Source organism: Brassica napus, chromosome C4, assembly GCF_020379485.1.
Source record: "Brassica napus cultivar Da-Ae chromosome C4, Da-Ae, whole genome shotgun sequence".
NCBI classification, from domain to species: Eukaryota; Viridiplantae; Streptophyta; class Magnoliopsida; order Brassicales; family Brassicaceae; genus Brassica; species Brassica napus.
The window spans coordinates 6,056,458-6,066,649 of record NC_063447.1 but is presented as its reverse complement, the minus strand read 5'-3'; the positions used below and the strand labels follow the sequence as shown (position 1 = coordinate 6,066,649).

At 41.8% G+C, this 10,192-nt stretch overlaps 1 non-coding gene across 1 annotated transcript; it reads right to left on the bottom strand.

Annotated features, from left to right (window-relative positions):
- Nucleotides 1-8,698: 8,698 nt before the first annotated feature.
- LOC125586615 lies at nucleotides 8,699-8,805 on the bottom strand. Its single transcript, XR_007323152.1, has one exon. It is a non-coding gene; the product is annotated as a small nucleolar RNA R71 (small nucleolar RNA).
- Between the last annotated feature and the right edge of the window lie 1,387 nt (nucleotides 8,806-10,192).

Here is a 10,192-nt window from a genome sequence, read left to right as displayed (position 1 = left end):
ATGAGTACTCTGATATTTGACTAGTCCGGTCTAACACAACGTTAGGTCGTGGTACGGGTTGAAAAGCTTTAGGCCTCGATCTAACGGAAAACGCTAACTCTAGTTACAGGTTGCAAAGCCTTGTGCCTTGACGCAGCGGGACGTGTTAGTAGACGAACTGGTCGAGGTCGTGGAGTAAATTTTGTGACTCTGGCCGGATCGTCCCTAACCCGTCACGTAGCGCTTCCGGACCATGGTGTTGGGTTGGACGGTCAGTCATGTTCTTATTTGATTGTTGGCTGGTCGGTTGGCCTTTCATCTCCAATCCTTGGTGTGGGTCGTCCGTCGGTCATGTTCTTGTTTGATTGTTGGCTGGTGGGTTGACCTATGCCTAGGACGGTTCGGGGGTGTTACAGGCGCGACACACCACATGACCAGACGTATTGATTTGCTTGAGGACATTCATGATATTCCTCCTGTGCCGGTTATGTTGCCTGCTGGAGCTGATGTTCTGACTGTAAAACAGGGGACAGTCCGACTTACTGCTAACATATCGTTGAAAAATGTCTATTTTGTTGATGGCTTTCATACGAGTCTTATATCGTTTGGTCAGCTGGTAACAGATGATTATTTGGTGGCACAGGTTACTGATAAGGTTGTGATTTTGCAGGACCGTACTACGAGGATGCTGATTGGAGCGGGTGAAAGAGAGGGAGAGGGGTTGTACAGGTTTCGTGGAATCGAGAGTGTGACTTCCCTGCAGACTGGAATTCGTAATGATTTGGTTTTGTGGCATCATCGAATGGGTCATCCGTCTCTTCAAGTGACAGAGCCTATTTCTGGTGTTCGTGGTGTTTCAAATAATAGTAGTAATGCGCTTTCTATTACGAGTTGTGATGTATGTATTCGAGCAAAACAAACTCGTATGTGTTTTCCTGATAGTTCAAATAATGTAAAAGAAGTTTTTGATTTGATTCATTGTGATTTATGGGGACCATACCGCACTACAGCGTTCTGTGGGTCTCCTTATTTTTTGACGATTGTAGATGACCATTCTAGAGCGGTTTGGTTGTATCTACTTTCAGATAAGACGATGGCGCCACTGCAAATTCGAAATTTTGTCGCAATGATCGAGCGACAGTTTTCTAAAAAGGTGAAAAGGATAAGAAGTGATAATGGATCAGAATTTGTATGCCTTGCTCGTTACATTCAGGAGCAAGGAATTATCCATGAGACATCTTGTGTTCATACACCACAACAGAATGGACGGGTCGAACGCAAGCATAGACACATACTGAATATCGCAAGGGCTCTTCGGTTTCAGGCGCACTTGCCTATAAAGTACTGGGGTGAGTGTGTGTTGGCGGCTGGATATTTGATTAATCGTACTCCGTCAGTTTTGCTGAAGAATAGAACTCTATTTGAGATACTATTTGGACATGCTCCTGGCTATAAACATTTGCGAGTGGTGGGATGTTTAGCTTACGCTCACAACAAAGATCACAAAGGTGATAAATTTGCTTCTCGGAGTAGAAGGTGTGTGTTTTTGGGTTATCCGTATGGGAAGAAAGGATGGAAACTCTATGACTTGGAACGCAAGACTGTGTTTGTCTCTAGGGATGTATTGTTTCACGAGAGTGAATTTCCTTTTGCTACGATTGAGTCTGGTCATGGCTCGCAGGAACTTGATCTATCTTCATCAACGCAGCCTGTATCAGAATCTGATAGTGAAGAAGAGGCTGATCAGAATACAGTTGAACTAGGGGTGTCCCATGAAATTTCTCTTGGTGATAATTCCTCATCACATGATGCGCCTGCGACGTCTACCGAACAGAATTCAAATGAGATATTAGGCAGAGGACGAAGACATAAGATTCCTTCCACCCGACTTAAGGATTACGTTGTTGACACTATTACTTCTTCACAGCCCTCCTCTCTCTCTTCTTCAATACTCGTTCCTCAGCCTTCCTCAGGTACTGCATATCCTCTTTGTAACTTTGTTTCTTGTGATCGATTTTCCCAGAAACATTTAGATTTTCTGGTGGCATTGCCGGCTACCATGGAACCGAGGTCATTTGCGGAAGCAATGAAGGATGAAAGATGGGGAAAAGCAGTTGAATGTGTGCTTACATCTTTGGAGGAGGCTGATACATGGAGGCTTGAACATTTACCTCCTGGTAAGAAGGCGCTTGCTTGCAAATGGATCTTTACAATAAAGTATCGATCAGATGGAACGATAGAGCGTTTTAAAGCTCGTCTGGTGGTGTGTGGGAATCATCAGGAAGAAGGAATCGATTACACGGAGACCTTTGCACCGGTTGCTCGAAGGACAACGGTACAACTCTTTCTCGATATTGTAGCAAAGGAGAAGCATGAAGTTCATCAAATGGATGTCCAAAATGCCTTTCTCCATTGTGATTTACATGAAGAAGTATATATGAGATTGCCACCAGGTCTTAAGAAAGATGGTGATACGCGGGTGTGTCGCTTACAAAAATCTCTCTATGGATTAAAGCAGGCTCCACAGTGCTGGTTTGCGAAGCTTGCTGCATCTCTCAAGGCGTATGGTTTCAAACAGACAAGGTCTGATTACTCGCTGTTTATCTATTACAATCGAGGAGTACGGCTTCGTATTCTGGTATATGTTGACGATCTAATAATTTCTGGCTCGTCTCCTGAAGAGATTAAAACATTCAAGAGTTATTTGGCTACTTGTTTTAAAATGAAAGATCTTGGAGCTGTCAAGTATTTTTTGGGTTTGGAGGTGGCTCGCAGCCCTGCGGGTTTCTATCTTTGTCAGCGCAAGTATGCGTCTGATATTGTCTCAGAAGTTGGTTTGCTTGGGTGTCGTCCTGCTGGCTCTCCAATTGATCAGAATCATAAATTGAGTCTTGCTGATGGTGCGTATCTGGCTGATCCGCAAACATATAGGCGTTTGGTGGGACGTCTCATTTACTTGGCAGCTACTAGACCAGATCTTACATACTCGATTCATGTTCTTTCACAGTTTATGAATCAACCACGTGAGGAACATTGGTTGGCTGCACTCAAGGTAGTTCGATATCTAAAGGGAACGTTAGGGCAAGAAATTTTGTTGCGTGCTGATTCACCAAAGCATTTGAAGGGATGGTGTGATTCAGATTGGGGGGCATGCCCATTGACTCGAAGATCACTAACGGGATGGATTGTGCAGTTTGGTGACTCGCCGATATCATGGAAAACACAGAAACAAGATACAGTTTCTCGGTCTTCCGCAGAGGCGGAATACAGAGCAATGACAGAGATAACAGCAGAGCTTCGAGGACTGAAGAGTCTGTTGTTTGAGTTTGGAATTGGTCATGATGAACCAATGTCGATAATGTGTGATAGTAAACCAGTTATCTACATTAGTAACAATCCAGTTTTTTATGAGAGAACTAAGCATGTGGAATTAGATTGTCATTTTGTTCGTGATGCTATTGTTCGAGGAATCGTCAAGCCATTTCATGTTTCGACCGAGAACCAGTTGGCTGATATACTTACAAAGGCGTTAGGAAAGAAGGAATTTGATGATTTTCTTATCAAGTTGGGCATTCATAATCTCTATGCTCCAACTTGAGCGGAGGTATTGAGATATACTATGTATATTTTCCATATCTTTCCATATATCTTCTTGTGTATATTGTTTCCTTTTGTTGATAACATTGTACGATATATATACTGGCGTGAGCCGGTGGAATAAGACAAGAATCTTGAAACCTAATTTGTCATAACTATTTATAAGAAAACATCACCATATTTTATCTTTTGTATTTATACGAAATTTTATTCGACAAAGATCTGTTGAATATCTAAACATAAATAACCAGTTTATGATAGTCTACTGGTTGAAAGACCATTTTCATTTGATATTTGAGAGATTAAGGTTTGAGTCTTTCCATTGTATTATTTTTTTTTTTTTTTTATTTATAGTTTGTGTCAATTCGAAATTCTCCAGCTATCAGAAAGAAAAAAAGACTATAAATTAAGAGTCATAACCTAAGACATAATCGAATAAAAGAGAAAGCAAAATGATAAGAAAACAAAACTTGTATTATTTATCAAAAACCGATGATTCATATATTCTTTTCTCTGTAACACGGAAACGCTTTTCAACGAGTGGTATTCCTAGTAACATCCAGCTGCATAAAACCATGCGTGAAAGCCTTCTCTGACTCGATTTTAAAAAAATAAAATAAAGTCCACTACTCAACCGGTAGAGTATGATTTATCCAACAACAATGTAAGTATATATGTTTAGACTCACGTCAAAAACTAGAAGAATAGATTTTAGTTTTTGTTTGTATTTTTAGTTAAAATTTTGTAACTCGAAGACATCACGAATTGCGATCAAAAGAGAAAGAAAAAAGGAAAGTTAAAAAATGTGTAAAGAATACTGATCTTCAAATATAAGCATATCCGCCAAAACCAGTGGTGGAGTGCGGGCTGAAATTTATTCACTGCCACCAGTAGTGCAAGAAAATATTAATTTTGATTTCAATTTTTAGAATTAATCATAAAAGTATCGTCTAGAATATTTTCTTGGCTTACATTGTCTAAGAAAAGATTAAGCAGCCAGAGTTTATATATAATATAAAACGGAAAGGGTTGATAAGATAGTGCCACGACATCTCCCAGATGTATGTGCTGTGTTGGTGTGCTCATTGGGGTAGGTTTTGTTACCATTAATATACTATTCTTTGCTCCACTTACATGTGATATGATATGCCTATTTTTTTTTTTTTTGCAATGTTCTGTTCGATTTGATTATTGTCCAATATCTTGAATTTTTGGATATTCACAAATTTAGATATGTTTAATTAGCTACATACAAATAAATACCTCTAGAAGTGGTCACTGAAAACCTTAAATCGATATAGTATATACGTATGGTACTACTAAGTTTGGATTTTTGTTTTAACCAATATCTTAAAAAAAAAAAAGAAACAATTTCAGTTAGTTTTTTACTTTTTCCTTCTTTTTTTGGTTTCGTTCATATTCAGAATAGATTTTCGGATAGTGAAAAAGTTTTTTTTTTTTTCAAACATAAACTTCTATCAAAAACTTAAACTGGGTTTGAGGCCCAAATGACATGTTTAGCTACTAGATCTGCTTTAACATTTGCTGATCGTAAAATGAAATTGAAAACGATTGAAGTAAATGAAGAGGCTAGAAGGTAGATATCATTTATGACTCCAAAGATCTCGAGATTCATACTTTTCTTTTTGATGACGTTGATGAGCGTCTGTGAATCAGAGAAGAGAGCGATGGAATCGAGCCTGATAGAGAGGGCAAAGGTCATGGCTGATCTAACTGCCAAAGTTTCTGTCATTAGAGACGATGAGACTGAAGTCACAGTCGCTGAGTGTTGAGTTGAAGAGACCAGATCATCAATGATCCAACCAAGCCCTGTTGTACCCGTAGAGGAGTTCCAAGCCGCGTCGGTGAAGATCGAGCAAAGGCCGGGGATTCTAGGGTTTGGTTCGAGTCTGATTAAAGGTATCGATTGTTTTGGGGTTGAAAGGGGTTGAGCCATTCTCCATTCTCTAGCATCTGAGATCGCCTTCTGTAATGTTTCTTCGGGGGAGAAGCTTCTGTTTTCAAAGATGAGACTGTTTCTCGATCGCCAGAGAGAACAAAATGATGGAGGCTGCGAGAGTTCCTGCTTCAGCGCCCACTGGTGGAAGGGAAGGCAGTTTCCGGACCTCTTCCCAACCTTCTTGGAAGCTCAAGAAGTTGATGGTGTTAACATTTGTTGCAAGGGGGGCTAAGCTCCATACCTTTGAGGCGTAGGGACACATGAACAAGAGCTGATTCACCGATTTGATCTCATTGCATCTGGCGCAAAGGGTTGTGACAGGTATATTGCGAATTGCGAACTGTTCTCCTACTGGTAGTGCATTTTGTAGGGATTTCCATATGAATACTTTAATTTTCTCTGATGTTTTAATGTTCCAGACATTAGGGAGCCATTCAGGAGCAGCAGGTTGGTTAGGTGGGTTGAGCTCAGTCTTTTCTTCTGCTATTGTAAGGTAACCCGATCGAGTAGAATATTCTCCTGAGGAGTTTTTTAGCCACACCAACTGGTCTTTAACTCTTAGCACACTAGGCTTTATTTTCAGTATCTGCTCTTTATGGAAATGCAAAATAAGCTCTATTTTTTTCCATTTCCCATTCATAGGTACCTGTTTGGATGAGGTCCAAGACTTTGAGGCTTTGGAGACTCTTTGGTGATGGGCCATACGGTCTCAATTGTTCACAATGTGAAAGCCACGGGTCATTCCACGCATTGGTGGACTCACCTGTCCCCACCATCCAGCCTAGTTGCTTCGAGAGAAGGTCCCTTCCTACTAGGACATTTCTCCACCCGTGAGAAGATGAGGGCGCTACCTTACATCCTAGGAAGGAATCACTATGACAGTACTTTCCAAGTAGACATCGAGCAAGGAGACATGCAGGGTTCTGTAACAAGCGCCAGCCAATCTTTGCTAACATAGCATCATTGAAAGAGGTAATATCTTTGAAACCTGATATCTTGCATATTTCTAATGTTTTATCCATTCACCCATGTGCATTTTGATCATATAGATTAGGATTTAGCCATGTTTAGGTTGCATTTTGCATACATGAGTCCTTATCAGGTATTGGAGTACCACATGGAGTTCTTGGAGACATTTGGGTGCAATTGGAGTCCAAAAGAAGTGTTTAAAGTGATCATTGGGCGAGCACCTTACCGGAGCGACCAGTCCGGAGCGACACCGTCAAGTCGCTCTGATCTCCCTATCAGAGCGACCTTACCAGAGCGACAAGGAAGAGTCGCTCGCGTTTTGGTCACCCAGAGATGTGAGAACGAGTCCGGAGCGACCTCTCGCAGCGACACAGCGAGGTCGCTCCCGAAGCATGGAGCGACTACTCGGAGCGACGAGCGGAGATCGCTCGCGTTTTCATCACTCGGGAACGCGAGAACGAGTCCGGAGCGACCTCTCGCAGCGACACAGCAAAGGTCGCTCCCGAAGTATGGAGCGACTACTCAGAGCGACGAGCGGAGGTCGCTCCGCGTCTTATTTCTGCTCGAACTTATGATTTCTCAAGGGCCTTTTGGTCATTTCATGATGCACGTTTTTATTTTCTAAACCTATGTTTTAATACTCTGTAAGCCACCAGGAGGCAGGGGATCTTTGTTCTTAAGAAAAACCACCAAAAACTCTTGGAAAGTCATCTCTTGAATCAATTGATCAGTTTTGTTATTGAAATTCTGTGTTCTTATATTTATTTTCTTTGTGTTTCTCTACATGATTAATCTGAAATCCAGCATGGGTTTAAGAGGAATCATGGAGATTAGTGAGTAATCTCCCTTTGAATTCATGGGTTAGGGAGATTAAGGGTGATTAGGTTAGAGCTAGGATGTTTTAGTGTAGATCATTCATATTTCCTTGCTAGCAGAGTGAACCTAATGCATCTTCTGAGTTGACCACTCAGTTGTTGATTCTTAGGCATTTCTCACCCGAAAGGTGTTCGAGGAAATCCCCGAGATAACTCTTCCTAGCTTTTAGCATACTTTGCCAAAAACATTTGTTGTTAGAGGTGCTAAGATAGCCATTGGACTTGCTAGTTATGATTACTTTCATATCGTTCAACCAAAGACATTTGATGCTTGGATTGTGTTAGTAAATGAACATTCATCTAGACATAGAGTTTGTTTAGGATTGTGTCTAAGCTTAAGGTTGATAGTTTGATTGATCGTTTGCCATCCTTAGTTCGAAACTTGATCACCCGATGTCTAATCCCTATATCCATGAGTTCTCTTTTCCCATAGTTAAGAAAGTATCATTTAGTTATCCTTTTAGTTAGTTATAGTTTAAAAACCCTTTTAAAAACCATTGGTTGCACTTAGATTAAGTGATTACTTGCATTCTCGGTGCTTTCACATCTCTCAGAACTGGTTCGACAATCATTTATACTACAACATTTGTCTTAGGAGCCTTGAAAACTCCTAACATCAAATTGGCGCCGTTGCCAAATTCTGAGTAGATTTAAACATTGAGATTTAGTCAATTGCTTGAGACTAAGTCATTTTTATTTTCTTTTGTTACTGACTCTTTTTCACCTCCTCTTATTCTACAGGTGTATGAACTTGCGGAGCAACGGTCCATCAAACCTAGTTCCACGAGCTGCAGACATCAGAGCTTTAGAGAGAGAGTGTGCTAGAAAGAAAAGAGAAGAAGAGCAACAGGCTCAACTGCAAAGACTGAACACTGATATGGGAGACGTTCATCAGCATGATGCAGGCGTCAATGGCGCTAATAACAATGCTCCAGCTAACCAACAGCGAGCAGCTCGCCCCATTGGCACTTACGATCGCCCCAACATTCATGGTCATAGATTGGGAATCCGAGCACCCGCTGTGGCAGCCAACAACTTTGAGATCAAATCAGGACTCCTCAACGTGATCGAGAACAACAAGTATCATGGCTTGGCTCTAGAGGATCCATTTGATCACTTGGACAGGTTCGACAGCTACTGTGGGTTGTCAAAAACCAATGGTGTGTCCGAAGACGCCTTAAAGCTCAAGCTATTCCCTTTCTCTTTGGGGGATAAGGCACGTCAGTGGGAGAAGTCTCTACCCAGCGACTCTATCACCACTTGGGATGATTGCAAGAGAGCATTCTTGGAGAAGTTCTTCTCTACTTCAAGAACTGCTAAGCTGAGAAATGAGATTTCCAGCTTTCAACAGAAGGGCTTGGAAGGATTCAGTGAAGCCTGGGAGAGATTCAAGGGCTACCAAGCTCAATGCCCACACCATGGTTTCTCTAAGGAGAGTTTGCTGAGCACATTCTACCGTGGTGCTCTTCCTAAGTACAGAGCCAGACTGGATACAGCTAGCAATGGGTTCTTCTTGGGGAGAACTGAGGAGGATGCAGAGGAGCTGGTTGACAACATGGTTAAAAGTGATGCAGTCTACAGTGGAGACCACGACAGAGGTAGTAGAACAGATGATAAGCAGACGAGGAAGGAGTTGAAGGCTCTACAAGATAAGATAGACATCCTCATTGCTGACAAAGCTACCCAAGAGCAGCTGCACTTTGTTGGCAACCCAAGCCAAGAGACACCAGTTGTTGTCCATGAAGTTGAGGGTTTGGAAGGTCAGGAAGAGCTGTGTTTCATCAACAACAATGGTAGCTGGTACAAGAAAGAGCCCAACTTTCAGTACAACAACTACCAACAGAAATCCTATTCCAACAACCAACAGAGTGGTTATCAGCCTCGGAATAATCAGCAAGGCAGCTATCAACCTCAGCAAAACCCTCCTCCTGGTTTCAACAACAAGGGCAACCATTCTTCCCAACAGCAATCTAATCCCTCTACCTCAACTCCTCAGGTCAACACCACTGAAGCTCTACTGAAACAAATCCTGGAGTCTCAAACAAGAAGTGAGAAGCATGTTGGCTATGAGTTGAAGAACCTTCACTCAAAGATTGATGGGAGCTACAATGAGCTCAACAACAAGTTCAGAGCTTTGGAGAACCAGTTTGCTGCCATGAACACTCAACAAAATCGCCAACAAGGTTCTCTACCTGGAAAATCTGAGCAAAACCCAAAGGAAACCATGAAATCTATCACTCTCAGGAGTGGTAAGGAGTTACCTCAGAGAACTCTCACCAAGGATGCTGAGAAACAAAGTGAGGGGGTTGCCATCAACATAGATGATGAAGTGGTGATTGTTGATGAGAAGATCAATGACGAGATCTTAGAGAAGATAGTGGAAGCCAAAGGAAAAGGAAAGGTTGGAGAAGAGAAGAAAACAGTTAAGGATGGTGAAGTTGTCACTCCTGCCAGTGAAAGTTCTTTTGTTCCTCCTGCCTATGAGCCCAAGCTCCCATTCCCAGGTCGATTCAAGAGGCAGCTGCTAGAGAAGTACCAAGCTCTATTTGAAAAGCAAATGAGTGAAGTCCAGATCACAATGCCCATTATTGATGCTTTCATGCTGATTCCTCAATACAGCAAGTTCCTGAAAGATGCTGTAGCTGCAAAGAAGAAAGAGATGGAGGGCATGGTGATTCTCACTCATGAGTGCAGTGCTATCATTCAGAGGCTTGTCATTCCAAAGAAGCTAGAAGATCCAGGATGCTTCACATTACCTTGTGCTCTTGGACCTATGGTATTTGATAGATGTCTCTGCGATTTGGGAGCTAGT